We start from the raw sequence: 15,679 nt of genomic DNA on the forward strand, positions 1-15,679 counted from the left end.
GGTTTACTGTTCGTACATGTTCGATTTATTCCATTCCAGCCATTACAATAAGCCAGTCATCCTATAGCTCCTCTCACCAGCCTCCTCTGGCACCTAGCTACATATTGTGTTAATGGCTGTTTTGGAGCAGTCCTCCAAGGGTATTAGGTGCCCTAAAGTGGTAGTAATGTAGTTCAACATGAGATTATATGATCTGGTACTATTGCTTGTTGCAGGCTATTAAGGCCAGACACCACACCCTAATAGGATCATTTCCCCCCTCAATCATATCACAATCAACGTATACCAGTTGAATGTAGACACAAATAGAAAACTTGTTTGTATTAAAAAAGTGTTGCAATATTTTAGTAAAATATGCAAATGAGGCGACATATTTCATTAAATATGCATATATTTGCATATTGTGCAAACAAATCAATTTTTCGGGACACTGGATGAAGTCCGTCTAAATACTTTTGTTTCATTTTTTTAAGACACTCCAGGACCTGGCCTTAATTTGCAATAACCTATGTGTGTTATTATAGTATATTGTATTTACTGTATTAAAGTAAGCCTTGCCTACTTTTTGAACTTACACTACAGTTTTTACCATATGTAAATGACTCCAGCAATCAAGGGGAACTTTCTTAATTAAGGATATCAATGCATCATCATTATCAGATACAGTATTTCAGCAAGCCGAAAAATTTGTGTAGTAGGTGAGTCAAACAGATCAGAATACCTCCACCCCTCGGCCCTCCAGGGTCTTACCAGGACAGGCTCTACCTCCAACCCTCGGCCCTCCAGGGTCTTACCAGGACAGGCTCCACCTCCACCCCTCACACCTCCAGGTTCTTACCAGGACAGGCTCTACATCCACCCCTCAGCCCTCCAGGGTCTTACCAGGACAGGCTCTACATCCACCCCTCAGCCCTCCAGGTTCTTACCAGGACAGGCTCTACCTCCACCCCTCGGCCCTCCAGGGTCTTACCAGGACAGGCTCCACCTCCACCCCTCGGCCCTCCAGGGTCTTACCAGGACAGGCTCTACCTCCACCCTCCAGGTTCTTACCAGGACAGGATCCACCTCCACCCCTCGGCCCTCCAGGGTCTTACCAGGACAGGCTCTACCTCCACCCTCCAGGTTCTTACCAGGACAGGATCCACCTCCACCCCTCGGCCCTCCAGGGTCTTACCAGGACAGGCTCCACCTCCACCCTCCAGGGTCTTACCAGGACAGGCTCTACCTCCACCCCTCGGCCCTCCAGGGTCTTACCAGGACAGGCTCTACCTCCACCCCTCGGCCCTCCAGGGTCTTACCAGGACAGGCTCCACCTCCACCCCTCAGCCCTCCCAAGTTTCTCCTGTTATGAAGTGTTACTGTATGTCAGTCTTACACAGTTCCCATTGCATTGATAGGTTAGGATGTGTGCAAAAAAAAGTTCTGTCAATCATGACTGGAAGACAAGAGATATAGTGTACAGGCAGGGTACCTGGTTCAGAGCTCTGGGGCTATGTATATTGTCTGCTATATCTTTCTTTTCAATCAATTTTTCGGGACACTGGATGAAGTCTGTCTAAATACTTTAGTTTCATTTTGTTAAGACACTCCAGGACCAGACTTGTCCAGAGCAGATTGTGGATAAATACTTTTTTCACCTTTCTATCTGTAAAATACTAAAGACATGTATGTAAAATGCAAATCGAAATTATTGATGTATGTCCATTTTATAGTGGTTAAAATGCATTCAAATGTTGATGACAGTAGTATGATAAACTAAAAAATATATACATTTCCATCAAGTTTTTGACAGAAGAAAAGCAGGGTACCTGGTTCAGAGCTCTGGGGATATTGATGTTCTATTTTTACATTGTCAACTTGTTCCCTCCCTCTCCTTTTGGTTGCCAAGCAATTGACCAAGGGACCTGATTGGAGAATGATGTGCTGCTTGCTGGTCATCTTGACTCTGATTTCAGTTGGCTAATAAACTCCTTTAATAGGGGAGTGGATGATACCCATGAGATGTGATCTAAGATGTTCAATGCCGTTGCTATTTCACCCTTCACATATGTTAGATGAAGCCACTACCAAGCATGAGAGAAAGAAAGCCACTGGGCGGCATTTCCGTTTACTGTCTTGATACAGATGTCAGATCTTAATTTGACCAGTATTATCGTAGCAAAAGAATCCTGCAGCAACAGGACTTTTATGTTTACTCCATAATGTTGATTGATCGGTGGTTAGGCTATTACAGTTCATTCGGAAAGTATTCAGACCCCTTGACTTCTTCCACATTTTGTTAAGTTACAGCCTTATTAAATGTTTTTTTTCCCCCTCATCTAATCTACACACAATACCCCATAATGACGTAGCAAAAACAGGTTTTTAGAAATGTTTGCAAATGTATATAAGTATTCAGACCCTTTACTCAGTATTTTGTTGAAGCACCTTTGGCAGCGATTACGGGTATGACGCTACAAGCTTGGCACCTGTATTTGGGGAGTTTCTCCCATTCTTCTCTGCAGATCCTCTCAAGCTCTGTCAGGTTGGATGGGGAGCATCGCTGCACAGCTATTTTTAGGTCTCTCCAGAGATGTTCGATCGGGTTCAAGTCCAAGCTCTGGCTGGGCCGCTCAAGGACATTCAGAGACTTGTCAAATCAAATCATATTTTATTGGTCACATACACATATTTAGCAGATGTTATTGCGGGTGTAGTGAAATGCTTGCGTTCCTAGCTCCAACAGTGCAGTAGTATCTAACAATACACACAAATCTAAAAGTAAAATAATGGAATTAAGAAATATATAAATATTAGGACAAGCGATTTCTGAGTGGCATTGACTAAAATACAGTAGAATACAGTATATACATATGAAATTAGTAAAGCAACATGTTAACATTATTAAAGTGACTAGTGTTCCATTTAAAGTGACCAGTGATTCCATGTATATGTACATAGGGCAGCAGCCTCTAAGGTGCAAGGTTGAGTAACCGTGTGGTAGCCGGCTAGTGATGGCTATTTAACAGTCTGATGGCCTTGAGATAGAAGCTGTTTTCCAGTCTCTCGGTCCCAGCTTTGATGCACCTTTACTGACCTCGCCTTCTGGATGATAGAGGGGTGAACAGGCAGTGGCTCGGGTGTTTGATGTCCTTGAGGATCTTTTTGGCCTTCCTGTGACATCGGGTCCTGTAGGTGTCCTGGAGGGCAGGCAATGTGCCCCCGGTGATGCATTGGGCAGACCGCACCACCCTCTGGAGAGCCCTGCGGTTGCGGGCGGTGCAGTTGCCGTACCAGTCGGTGATACAGCCCAACAGGATGCTCTCAATTGTACATCTGTAAAAGTTTGTGAGGGTCTTAGGGGCCAAGCCAAATTTCTTCAGCTTCCTGAGGTTTCAGAGGCGCTGTTGCGCTTTCTTCACCACACTGTCTGTGTGGGTGGACCATTTCAGATTGTCAGTGATGTGTATGCCAAGGAACTTGAAGTTTTCCACCTTCTCCACTGCAGTCCCGTTGATGTGAATAGGGGCGTGCTCTCTCTGTTGTCTCCTGAAGTCCACGACCAGCTCTTTCGTTTTGTTGACGTTGAGGGAGAGGTTATTTTCCTGGCACCACTCCGCCAGGGCCCTCACCTCCTCCCTGTAGGCTGTGTCGTCGTTGTTAGTAATCAGGCCTACCACTGTTGTGTCGTCAGCAAACTTGATGATTGAGTTAGAGGCGTGCTTGGCCACGCAGTCATGGGTTAACAGGGAGTACAGGAGGGGGCTGACCACGCACCCTTGTGGGGCCCCTGTGTTGAGGATCAGCGTAGTGGAGGTGTTGTTTCCTACCTTCACCACCTGGGGGCGGCCCATCAGGAAGTCCAGGACCCAGGGCCCGAGCTTAATGATGAGCTTGGAGGGTACTATGGTGTTGAATGCTGAGCTATAGTCAATGAACAGCATTCTTACATAGGTAATCCTCTTGTCCAGATGGGATAGGGCCGTGTGCAGTGCAATGGCGATTGGGGCGGTATGCAAATTGATGTGGGTCTAGGGTGTCAGGTAAGGTGGAGGTGATATGATCCTTAACTAGCCTCACAAAGCACTTCATGATGACAGAAGTGAGTGCTATGGGGCGATAGTCATTTAGTTCAGTTACCTTTGCTTTTTTGGGGTACAGGAACAATGGTGGACATATTGAAGCAAGTGGGGACAGCAGACTGGGATAGGGAGAGACTGAATATGTCCATAAAACACTCCAGCCAGCTGGTCTGCGCATGCTCTGATGACGCGGCTAGGTATGCTGTCTGGCCCGGCAGCCTTGCGAGGGTTAACACTCTTAAATGTCTTACTCACGTCGGCCATAGAGAACGAGAGCCCATGGTCCTTCGGAGCGGACCGCGTCGGTGGCACTGTGTTATCCTCAAAGCGGGCGAAGAAGGTGTCCGCGACGTGGCTGGTTTTCCCTTTTATCTGTGATCGTCTGGAGACCCTGCCACATACGTCTCGTGTCTGAGCGGTTGAATTGCGACTCCACGTTGTCTCTGTACTGACGTTTTGCCTGTTTGATTGCCTTACGAAGGGAATAATTACACTGTTTGTATTCGACTATATTCCCAGTCACCTTGCCGTGGTTAAATGCGGTGGTTCGCGCTTTCAGTTTTGCGAGAATGCTGCCATCTATCAACGTTTTTTGGTTTGGGTAGGTTTTAATAGTCACAGTGGGAACAACATCCCCTATACACTTCCTGATGAACTCAGTCACCGTGTCCGTGTATAAATCAATGTTATTCTCAGAGGCAATCCGGAACATATCCCAGTCCGCGTGAGCAAAACAATCTTGAAGCATGGATTCTGATTGGTCAGATCAGCATTGAATAGACTTTAGCACGGGTACTTCCTGTTTGAGGGAGGAGCAAAATGGAGTCGTAATCTGATATGCCGAAGGGAGAGCGGGGGAGGACCTTGCAGCCATCCCGGAAAGGGGAGTAACAATGTGTTGATAGAACTTCGGGAGCGTTTTCCTCAAATTTGCTTAGTTAAAATCCCCAGCTACAATAAATTCAGCTCTAGGAAGAGTTTTGGTGGTTCAAAACTTCTTCCATTTAAGAATGATGGAGGGCACTGTGTTCTTGGGGAACTTCAATGCTGCAGAAATGTTTGGCTACCTTTCCCCAGATCTGTGCCTCGACACAATCCTGTCTCTGAGCTCTACGGACAATTCCTTCAACCTCATGGCTTGGTTTTTGCTCTGACGCACTGTCAACTGTGTGACCTTATATAGACAGGTGTGCCTTTCCAAATCATGTCCAATCAATTGAATGTATCACAGGTGGAATCCAATCAAGTTGTAGAAACGTCTCAAGGATGATCAATGGAAACAGGATGCACCTGAGCTCAGTTTCTAGTCTCATAGCAAAGGGTCTAAATATTTATGTAAATAAGGTATTTCTGTTATTTATTTATACATTTGCAAAAAAATCTAAAAACCTGTATTCGCTTTTTCATTATGGGGTACTGTGTGTAGATTGATGAGGATTTTAACAAAAAAATCAAATTTAGAATAAGGCTGTAACCAGTGGCGGCTGGTGAAAAATATTCTCGGTGGGGCTGTGCCATACTTTTTTTTTCCTGTAACCATCATGATATATTTTAACACAAACTGCAGGACAGCAGTGCTCAGTGAAACATTGCAATTATTTAATGCCAATATTAAAAAGTTGAGGCATTCTTACACAAAAACATATTACACAAACCCAAGCCTTTCATTTGCATTTAAAGTGAACTTTTCACCATTGGTAGTAAACAGGCAACGCAACAGGCATGCTGTCAGAACAGAGTGGAAAGTGGACAATAACATGAAAATTATTATAAAGTTTATAGGAAATCTTACACTGTATGAAAGGGATGTATAATATAGAAATGGATATCAAGTGGATGAACTCAAACTTTTGACTGGAAGAATAGCATACAGTATTTTATGATCATACTAAATGTGACTAATTGTTAATGTGCTCCAGAACTGCAACAATTAATTGATACAAAACAACATATATACAGTAATATTAGCAAAGACACTATTAAGACTTTCTAGAGTACCATATATAACTGGATTTTTTTATGCTAAGGTCAACTATACTACAAAAGAAACATGCGTGCCTAGAGCTGCTCTGTGTGTGTGTGTCGTCATCTTATTTGTACAGGAATTTTGCCCGTCTGTCACTTCTGAGTGGCAAACCTCCTCAATGACCCTTTGATTAAAGTCAGGAATGTCCCTGACAAGTTTCTTCTCCATGGAGAGCATGGCCAGAGCGTTTCAGGCGATCTCTGTGTCATGCTGTTTCTCAGGAAGGTCTTGATCTCTTTTCAGTGTAGAGAAGCACCTTTTCTGACTCAGCAGTTGTCATGGGTGTGGTGATGAGGATCTTGAGGAGGCTGGCAGTCTCTGTGAAAGTGCTTCTGAAGGTTGTTCTCCATGAAGAACTGGTACAGGGGCACTGCACCACTACAAGCTTGAACTCACTGTTCTCATAGATGAGGGACGGTTTGTTTTTGAGCATTGGCCTTCCAACATGGGGCACGCTCCATGGTTGTTTCAAGCGCTGTATCGGGGAACTTCACACTGTGTTGTGGGAACAACTCTCCGTGCAATAGTGTTGCGCTGATGAGGTGCTGGGTGAAGGAGAACCTCTCTTTGGCATGACTCAGGATGGTATCACATACCTGTAAAAGATACATCATCAGCTTTAATTTGCAATTAAGCTATTTTGATGCAAGTGATCCTGACTGACACATGCCTATGTCCAACTCAAGTATATGATTACCAAGGTGCTGATTGTTCAGGGTTTGGCTACATACTACCAGGCCTGAAAAAAGTTCTAGGTGGGAAACACTGACAATTACATCACAACTACCTCTATAGCCAACCTCTGTTGTTCTCCCTGGTCCCAGCATCCTCCGTCGCTGATGGGCTGTTGCTGCTCGTCAGATGCGCTGTCCCAACACAAAGAGGGAATTGAGGCCCTGGGTCCAAAAAAAAAAGTTTAATTTGATAACTGCAATCAGACTTTTAACTCACTGTAATTCCCCCTCAACACACAACCAGTGACTTATATATATATATAGACAGACAGACAGACAGACAGACAGACAGACAGACAGTGTGTATATACACACAAACTATGTCTAGTAACTGCTTTTAACCTGTGATGTACATAATTAAACTGATGTTATTACGTGTTTTAAAGCCTTTTTTCATTACATTTGTGAGAGGGATGCAACATAATTTTGTTCTGCTGTTCACTTAGCAATAAAGTTAATATCAATAACAACTAGGCCTCTTCTAGAAATTGACCTGGTGGACACCTGAATAATTATTACAAACTGTGTAGTACTTTCCTGCATTATTATCAACGTCTGATTGTGTCTCTTTCTTTTTAAAATACTTAAACAAATATAATTTGGGGACGGCTATGATAATCATCGCACAAGCACCAACTGGCATGGTGAAGTCAATCGTCTGCGTCAGCTTCGAATGGCGATAAAATCAGCACTCTTTACTTCCTCCAGGATGTAATCTTAAGCATTGACAGCATACAGTCCAACAGCTCGTTCTGTATCGTCTTGACGTGCCCTTAAAAACAGTTAGCGCTGTCTTCAGGTGCTCCTCCAGCACACTGTCGAGGGAGGCAACAAAATCCACTAAGCCCCGGAAAATGCGGGGTTGTCTGAGGAGTCAGTCTCTTCGTGCCCACGCAAGGCCAACTCAAAGCCCCACAGAACTTCACACAATCGATAATTTTGGATAGAATGTCTGTTTTTATCCACCTCCTCATTGTGTTTCCTCACGCAACCTGTGGCCTCATCCAGCTCGTGAGCAATGTTCACCCTTCCTAATACAGCTGGCTTTACAGAGTTGTCCATGTGTGCCCTGGTGTTCTCATGTTTCTTTACCTTCTCTGACAGGTGCTTCATATTCCTCACTCCGGTGCCTGTCCATGCTGAATCTGACCCGTCGTTTTAAAAGCAAGCACGGAAAGCAAAATAAAGCATTAGTATCAGTGCACCCAGCTAGCTAAGCCTTCCTGGTGTACCAGCTACGGGGAGAAGCTCGGCATATACTGCTTCCTTTCTCGCAGCCTGCTGCTCTGATTGAGAGGTCAGGTTGATCTGGGCCCAGCTCTTTCACCCGAACTTTCTCTGACAAAGTTCTCCTCTCAAACGGATCTTGGAGGAGAGATTTCACCGAAGGGGTTGGGTCTTGGGGAGTAAGTTTGCGTGTGCTATTGTTGTCTAGTAAAAATGGCGTCACTGGACCCCGTCCTTATTCTATCAGGGGCGAGCTGGGGCGTAAAATAATCGCTCCTCTCTTGGATTCGATTTAAGATCGCTTATTGACTACATTTTATGTCATACATTCATATCTTAAATTAGCAATTGGCTTAACTGCTACGTAGACCCGCCTCCTCGGGGCACTTTCTGTATCGCCCAGAGCTGACGAGGCGTTTGACAGGCAGAGGAAAGGTTGGAATATGATTTTCTATCATATCTTACACATATTACTGTGTGCATTCCATATTTCAAACACACAAATATTGACATACTGATGTTTTATTATTATTATTGTATTATTATTTTTATTTTTTATTTTTAAAATAATTTTATTTAAGGGCGGCTAGCGCCCTCTATCGGCCAGCTGCCACTGGCTGTAACATAACAAAATGTGGAGAAAGTCAAGGGCTCTGAATACTTTCCGAATGCACTGTAGCTGGACAAAAGTAGGCTACATAAAAAGTGCAATACTGTTAATATAACCGTGTGTTAGTGTGGGTTTTCAGTTAACTTTTAAGTAAATCTCGAAGCTCATCTGCATTTTCTGCGGCGCAGGAACATTCTCAGCAACAATAGTGATCAAATTAAGATCCTATACCTGTAGTTCACTGACTTGATTGTTGGTATCAAATCAAATGTATAATGCAGTGGCCTGACATTATTGGAGGGATAAATCTGGTATGAGTTTTCATAGATTCATCTGAATTTGGTATTAGATTAATGTATTATTGACTACAGAGTTATTAACATTAGTGTGTTGTTGTCAAGGTAATGTTTTGCAGCTTATGAGCCAGGTCTTTGGAGGTTTCTCTCTACAACGCTTAGATATGGCAATATTAGGGGAGGCCTGAATATTGGACAAGGTTGCATTTAGCCACACACCCAGGTAAAAGGGTCCAAATGAAACAGGGACATGACAAAATTTGCCCTGTGTTGTGTTACAGGGGAAGTGACTAACCCCTCTCTTTTTTTTGAGAAACTACAGAAATACTAGTTAATATAGGAATAATTGACATTGATATGAAACCTGTCCTGCCAACATTTGACTGGAATAGATTATGTTCAGTCTTGTTGCGGTAATGTTCAGACCTTGCATCATCACGTTGCATCATTTCAGACATGAATTGACAAAATTGTTTGGTTGCATTCAAAGTCTTTTTTTCTTCATTTTAATGGCCTTCACAGCATATCAAACCCGAAACAATTGCTGGTTTAGCACTGGTCCAGAACCAGTCCAAAACCTGATACGTCAAAGCAATTTTCCAATATAACATACTTTCACCCTGCCTACATAGGCCTACATCATTGAATCAACAGCACGTGGATCTTTACTAGGTGTCATTTTAATCCTAATCCTCATAATGCATTTAGGAAAAAGGGATTGGCTGGGGTAATCTACTGCTGTGTGAATTCAATTAGACTTAATCTGACCCCATGCCATTCCAAGTAGAAGCCAAGGGTTCTGCAACTTTCATCTCCCCTTCATTGATTATAGCTCTCGCAGAGACGAGGACAAGCCTATCCCACTGCTCTCTTTCATTGGCCACATAAAAAAATGCAGCATGTCCTAATGGAGAGAAATCCTGTTTTACTATTTACCCCTTTACACTGGAACGAGACCAGACACCTTTCCCTGGCGCTATCATTAATAATACATACACATGATTAATCATATTTGAGCTGATTCGAAGATGTAGCCTCGACCGGGACTCAAACCCGAGTCCAGCGACTGTGAAGCCAACACTTTAAACGTTACACCAAGAGGTAGGAACCCCTTGATGATGTCGCTAGGTGATGGGTTAAACGGATAGTTCACCCAAATTCCAAAATGATATTTTGGTTTTCTTACCCTTTAAGCAGTCTACAGACAAGGTATGACAGCAATCCATGCTTTGGTTTAGAATTCCCTGGCACTGTTTCCACATGCATTTGTGGCACAAATTCCATTCAATTCATGGGACCGATATTAGCATTTTTCGCGCATCACAATCAATTTTAGTCACTTTCGGATTATTTGGACGTGATACGCAAAAAATACAAATATTGGTCCCATGACTTGAATGGGATTTGCGCCACAAATGCCAAAACGTCATGTGTTGTGTTAAGGTTGCTACAATATCATACACTCTTAGAATTAGTGGTGACTAGGAATCCTGGAGTTCCTCAAGGAACCATTGCTAGTCAATGGTTCATATTTGCACCTTCGGTTAGTTGAGAGGTTCTTGGAGGAACCTTTAATGTTTCAATGTAGCAAACGGTTCCTGGAGGAATCCTGGACTGGAGGCGTGACTTTCATAGAGATATTTTTAGGCCACCCGTGGGATTAAATGTAATTCCTGTTCATCTGTTATGTTGCATTGTCATTACAATGTTCATGTTCAAAACATAAATGTGGCTTTGTTGAGTTTCACAATCAATTTTAGATACTTTTGGATGATTTGGACATGATGTGCAAAAAATTATAATGTCGGTCCCATGACTTGAATGGGATATGCGCCACAAATACTGAAACATTAGAATGTGGAAACTGTGCCAGGGTAGCCTATGCGGAGTCAGCAGAAAACGCTAACATCTGGTTTTCAAGGATACAGTATTTTCAACCTAATGTCCATTTCCCCTGAAAAACAGAAGTGGGAACTCCTCTCAGGCATCTTTCTATGCCTGCTACATTCTGTTTGTGCCAGGGAAACTAAACCAAAGCATGGAGTGCTGTCATAAATCAAATCAAATCTTATTTGTCACACACACGTGTTTAGCAGATGTTATTGCGGGCGTAGCAAAACGCTTGTGCTTCTAGCTCCGACAGTGCAATAATATCTAACGTAGACTGCTTATAGGGTAAGGGAAACAGCTTTTCTAATTTTGTAATTTGGGTGAATTATCCCTTTACCACGTGATGACAATACAACAGAACAGATGAACAGGAATGACATTTAGGCCCAGGGGTGGCCTAGAAATATCGATATAAAGCCACGCCCCTACCAAGCCACGCCTCCAAGTCCAGGAACCGTTTGCTACATTGAAACATTAAAGGTTCCTCCAAGAACCTCTCAACTAACGAAAGGTGCAGATATGAACCATTGACTAGCAATGGTTCCTTGAGGAACTCCATGGGTTCCTTGGGTCACCACTAATTCTAAGAGTGTATGTTTTGCATATCAATTGCAAAATTGTGTAGGCCTAATCACACTGAATTGCTAAATTCTTCAAAACAACATGCATTACGCCTCCCGAGTGGTGCAGCGGTCTAAGGCACTGCATGGCGGTGTTGCGGCATCACTACAGCCTGGGGTTAGAACCCATGTTTGGCGGGTCCTGTTTCAAAGGACGCATGACTCTCCTGAGCCCGTTGGGGAGTTGCAGCCAATGAGACAAGATTGTGAAATTGGGGAGAAAAGGTGGTACATAAAAAAAAAAAAAACATGCATTGATAATAATTTATAAACATTAAATGGGCATCACTTTTTGGACTTATAAATTAATGATATGTAGGCTACCCATTGATTCTTGAAGAATATAACTTATAATTGCCTCATAAGCTTAATTCAACTGTCATACCCCATCAAAACTTGTTTTATTCCAATGTTTGTAAACAAAGTAAATGTAAACAAACACTATATAGCCTCAAAACATGGTTAAAACTATAATTTTGATATCATGGATGTCAGTCCTCACATCCATAGCTCTGTTATTAATTTGAGGGTGGTTGCATTTCTCCAACCCCATCCCTCAGGTTTTGTTATTGTTTCAACCGCTGATTGATGCTTTAAGTAAACACTGAATTCCATTGGAATTTCCCGATAGTAAAGCACTCTGTCACCCCCTTACTGCACACTTCACTTCCCAACGCTCAATCCACTGTATGGCTCGAGAGCCACAGCTGTAACCCATACAACCTGACGAAGGAATAATAAATGAAGTCGGCGGTTTTAAACCGAGAATAAGATTTTAAAACAATATAAAATGTGTCCAGACTTCTGCGATATCTCTTCACGTACATCATTCTAACTATTTGTTTCTGTATGCCGTTCTTTCTTTTTGTTGAGGGAGCTGACAGACAATACCATTTTCCTGTGGGTAAAACAAAGCTATTGCGACACGATTGATTTGCTCATTCTTGTACAAGAAAAACGGACACTTATGTAAGTAGAGCAAACTCACAAATATAAGTATAAGAAATTGTCGTAAGAATACGTTTGAACATGTTTTAGGAATAAGTTAAATGAAAATACACTACATCTCTATGAGTGCACCCCTCGGCGTACTGTTGCCATGTTCCCAGTTCCTTCATGGGTGTGGTGATTAGATTGCTTGGTGAAAATTTAGTCAAATCCTGACGGAGTTGCGTAGAGCATGGCCCTTTAAATCAGTTAAATTGTCTTAAAATTAATACCGCTACCTTGACATTTCTTTCACAACCAGGACCATGTTTGCTATTTGAAAACGGACTATTGTGACACTGATTGGAACGACGTGGACAGTCCCAAAAGAAATCCAGTTTCAGGTAATAACGTGTGCTCTGGCGAGCTGAATCTCTTGGCATTTTCTTGCTTTTATTTCCTGCTTTGGGTACACCCTATACAATACGGTTTGATGTCGGCCTTTGTTTTGCATTGAGGTTGCAAAACATTAAGAGAGGAATTGATACATTAAAAACCCATGTATTGAATAGTGTTCATCTTAATAGCTACTTATATCTCTTTCAAGGCTTGCTGTTTTTCTCACCGTAGCTTTTATTGGTGAAAATTCGGTGTTATCGAAACGCGGCCTTGCAAGTCTGACGGAAATAAACTACCTACTGTAGGCTATAGATTAATAAACTATATTCACGAATATAATAACGAAGCCTTATTCAGATATGTAGAGCAAGATGCCGGCGGTATTACTTTTTTTTGTTTTGTTTTTTTGTTACATTAATCAATTATATATGACATTCTGTTCATTCGAGCGGCAACTTGTAGCAAGCCTGCCAATGTAACTGGGCGCATATATTGCTTAATTTGCGGCATCTTTTGTCTTGAAAATACATGCCACGGTCATTGATATGGGTTTGGAGATAATATAAAATATCTCAATATTTCATTTTGTCAAAGCAATACGTGTTCAAGAATCACTGAGAACAGAGAAGAAACTTCCAGTTCAGTGTTGAGGTGCTGTTACAACGTAACAATATTGTAACAAAATTTGAACTTTCATACATCCTATCCACAATCGGCATTAAAATGATAGCCATTTTTAGTATAGTTTCTTACAATAAGCATGTAGTCTAGTCCTGTAACTAGCACACGGTTTGTTTTAGCGGTAGTTATTGTTTATTGTTTATACAGTACATCTGCAGTATGATACAGGTTTTAAAGCAATATCCTGACAATACACGTTTAATAAGGCCTCAAACCAGACCAGTTGAGGTAATGAAGTGTTGTAAAGAGTAAACGGCATTACCACTGCTGTTATCATATTATGCAAACTTTGACCTGTAATACTGTAGATGTTTGTGCACAGGTAGGCTATAGAACAAAAACATGCTGGGCATGTTTTAGTAAGGTTTTATCTTTGTTCGTGGTCATAATTACAGTGGCTTTGCGATAAGTGGCAAATGATTTATTAGAGAAGATATGAAGATCATGATTGATATGCATCTATCATATACTGCATGTATGTCATGTATTTCCTTAGGTCTGCACTTTAAATACTCAGCTTGTCCGGGAAATAATTAGCCTATCTGGGCAGCCAATTCACATGATATAATTCTCCAGATGTTTGGAATAGTCATTCTGGGAAGCGAACAAGTTGTCACCTGGTGGGCCTGCCATGTCTCCTTTGGTTTTCACACAGGTTCAGGCCATGTCCACCTCTCTGCAGCAATGCATCGCCCTTTTGGAGATCAAAGAGAGCATGTACACACCAGTCATCCCAAAACACCCACACCCGCTCAGCTCACCCACGCCCGCTCACCCACACCCACTCACCCACACCCGCTCAGCTCACCCACGCCCGCTCATCCACACCCACTCACCCACACCCACTCACCCACACACGCTCCGCTCACCCACACCCACTCACCCACACACGCTCAGCTCACCCACGCCCGCTCACCCACACCCACTCACCCACACACGCTCAGCTCACCCACACCCGCTCACCCACACCCACTCACCCACACCCGCTCAGCTCACCCACGCCCGCTCACCCACACCCACTCACCCACACACGCTCAGCTCACCCACGCCCGCTCACCCACACCCACACACGCTCAGCTCACCCACGCCAGCTCACCCACACCCACTCACCCACACCCGCGTATGCACACACACAATGTTGTTTAATTCCCCCAAGACTGACATTTCATACTCACATCGCACTCTGTCATAGTGTGATGTGACCAACATCTACCAATCCAAACATTAACAATAACATTCTTACAAACATGGCTATTGACTTGTTACTGTGGTTTAACACAAAATAACACACATATCAGATCAAACCCATTCATTATACATGAATAAGTCCTATTCAGCCAGCTATACCTATTCACCAGAGTCAATGTTACTTTGAAAATCAATCCAATATTCAATATAAAGCTTAATACATTTAGGGCTGGCACAATTACTGTATAACTGTGTAACTGACGGTTACGGATGAAGACCATCATGAAAATAAAATAACCGTCATAACGTAATAAAAAAATAATGTTATATATTTTTTACAATATTAATATTAATATGCCATTTAGCAGACGCTTTTATCCAAAGCTACTTACAGTCATGCGTGCATACATTTTTGTGTATGGGTGGTCCCGGGGATCGAACCCACTACCTTGGCGTTACAAGCGCCGTGCTCTACCAGCTGAGCTACAGAGGACCACACTGTGGAACGAACAGCTGACGGAAGACCGGACAGCCGAGCATTGGTGTGGTTGAGTCCGTTTCTGTGTTAACATGGACTCTTTAACAACGTGATTAAACTTTGTTGCTCCTTGCTGAAACAAACAAGGTGTTGTAGCAAAACATTCTACATTCCATGCTAATGTAGAATGGTTATTCAAGTAATGTTAAAGGTAAACTCAGCGAAATTACCTTGTCATGAGCAGCGCCGCAGATATTGAGATGAGCGAGATGCAAGACTTCGCTCCCACACAGTCACACACGGTATCTGCACATGTGGATGGACTCGCTTCACGCTGTTAAAGCATGATCGGTTCAGGACCAAAACAGCTGAGAAGTTGAGCCTCGCACTTCAACGGTCTTAAATGTTGTGTGACCCACTATGCTGTTTGCTTTCTGCATCTACGTCATATCGCTGAGTCTGCCTTTAACTGATGTGGCTCTGTAATGTCAGTTGAGTTTAATAAAAAAATCACAGCACATAATCTCAGCACATAGTGGCCG

General features: G+C 42.8%; 1 protein-coding gene across 4 annotated transcripts in view; it reads left to right on the plus strand.

The window, feature by feature from the left end:
* LOC121576523 (guanine nucleotide-binding protein subunit beta-4) overlaps positions 1-15,679 on the plus strand; it is a 44,101-nt gene that overhangs the window by 5,826 nt on the left and 22,596 nt on the right. For 2 of the 4 annotated variants that reach the window (XM_041889725.2, XM_041889726.2), the window contains exon 1: positions 12,576-12,795. The exons of 1 other annotated variant lie outside the window; for it this stretch is intronic. The gene's annotated coding sequence lies outside the window, so the exon portion shown is untranslated. Of the gene's footprint in view, positions 1-12,140; positions 12,434-12,575; positions 12,796-15,679 lie in introns of those variants that run through there. One more of the 4 variants, XM_041889724.2, reaches the window with a different exon arrangement.

The sequence above is a fragment of the Coregonus clupeaformis genome, chromosome 11 (assembly GCF_020615455.1).
Source record: "Coregonus clupeaformis isolate EN_2021a chromosome 11, ASM2061545v1, whole genome shotgun sequence".
Lineage (NCBI taxonomy): Eukaryota > Metazoa > Chordata > Actinopteri > Salmoniformes > Salmonidae > Coregonus > Coregonus clupeaformis.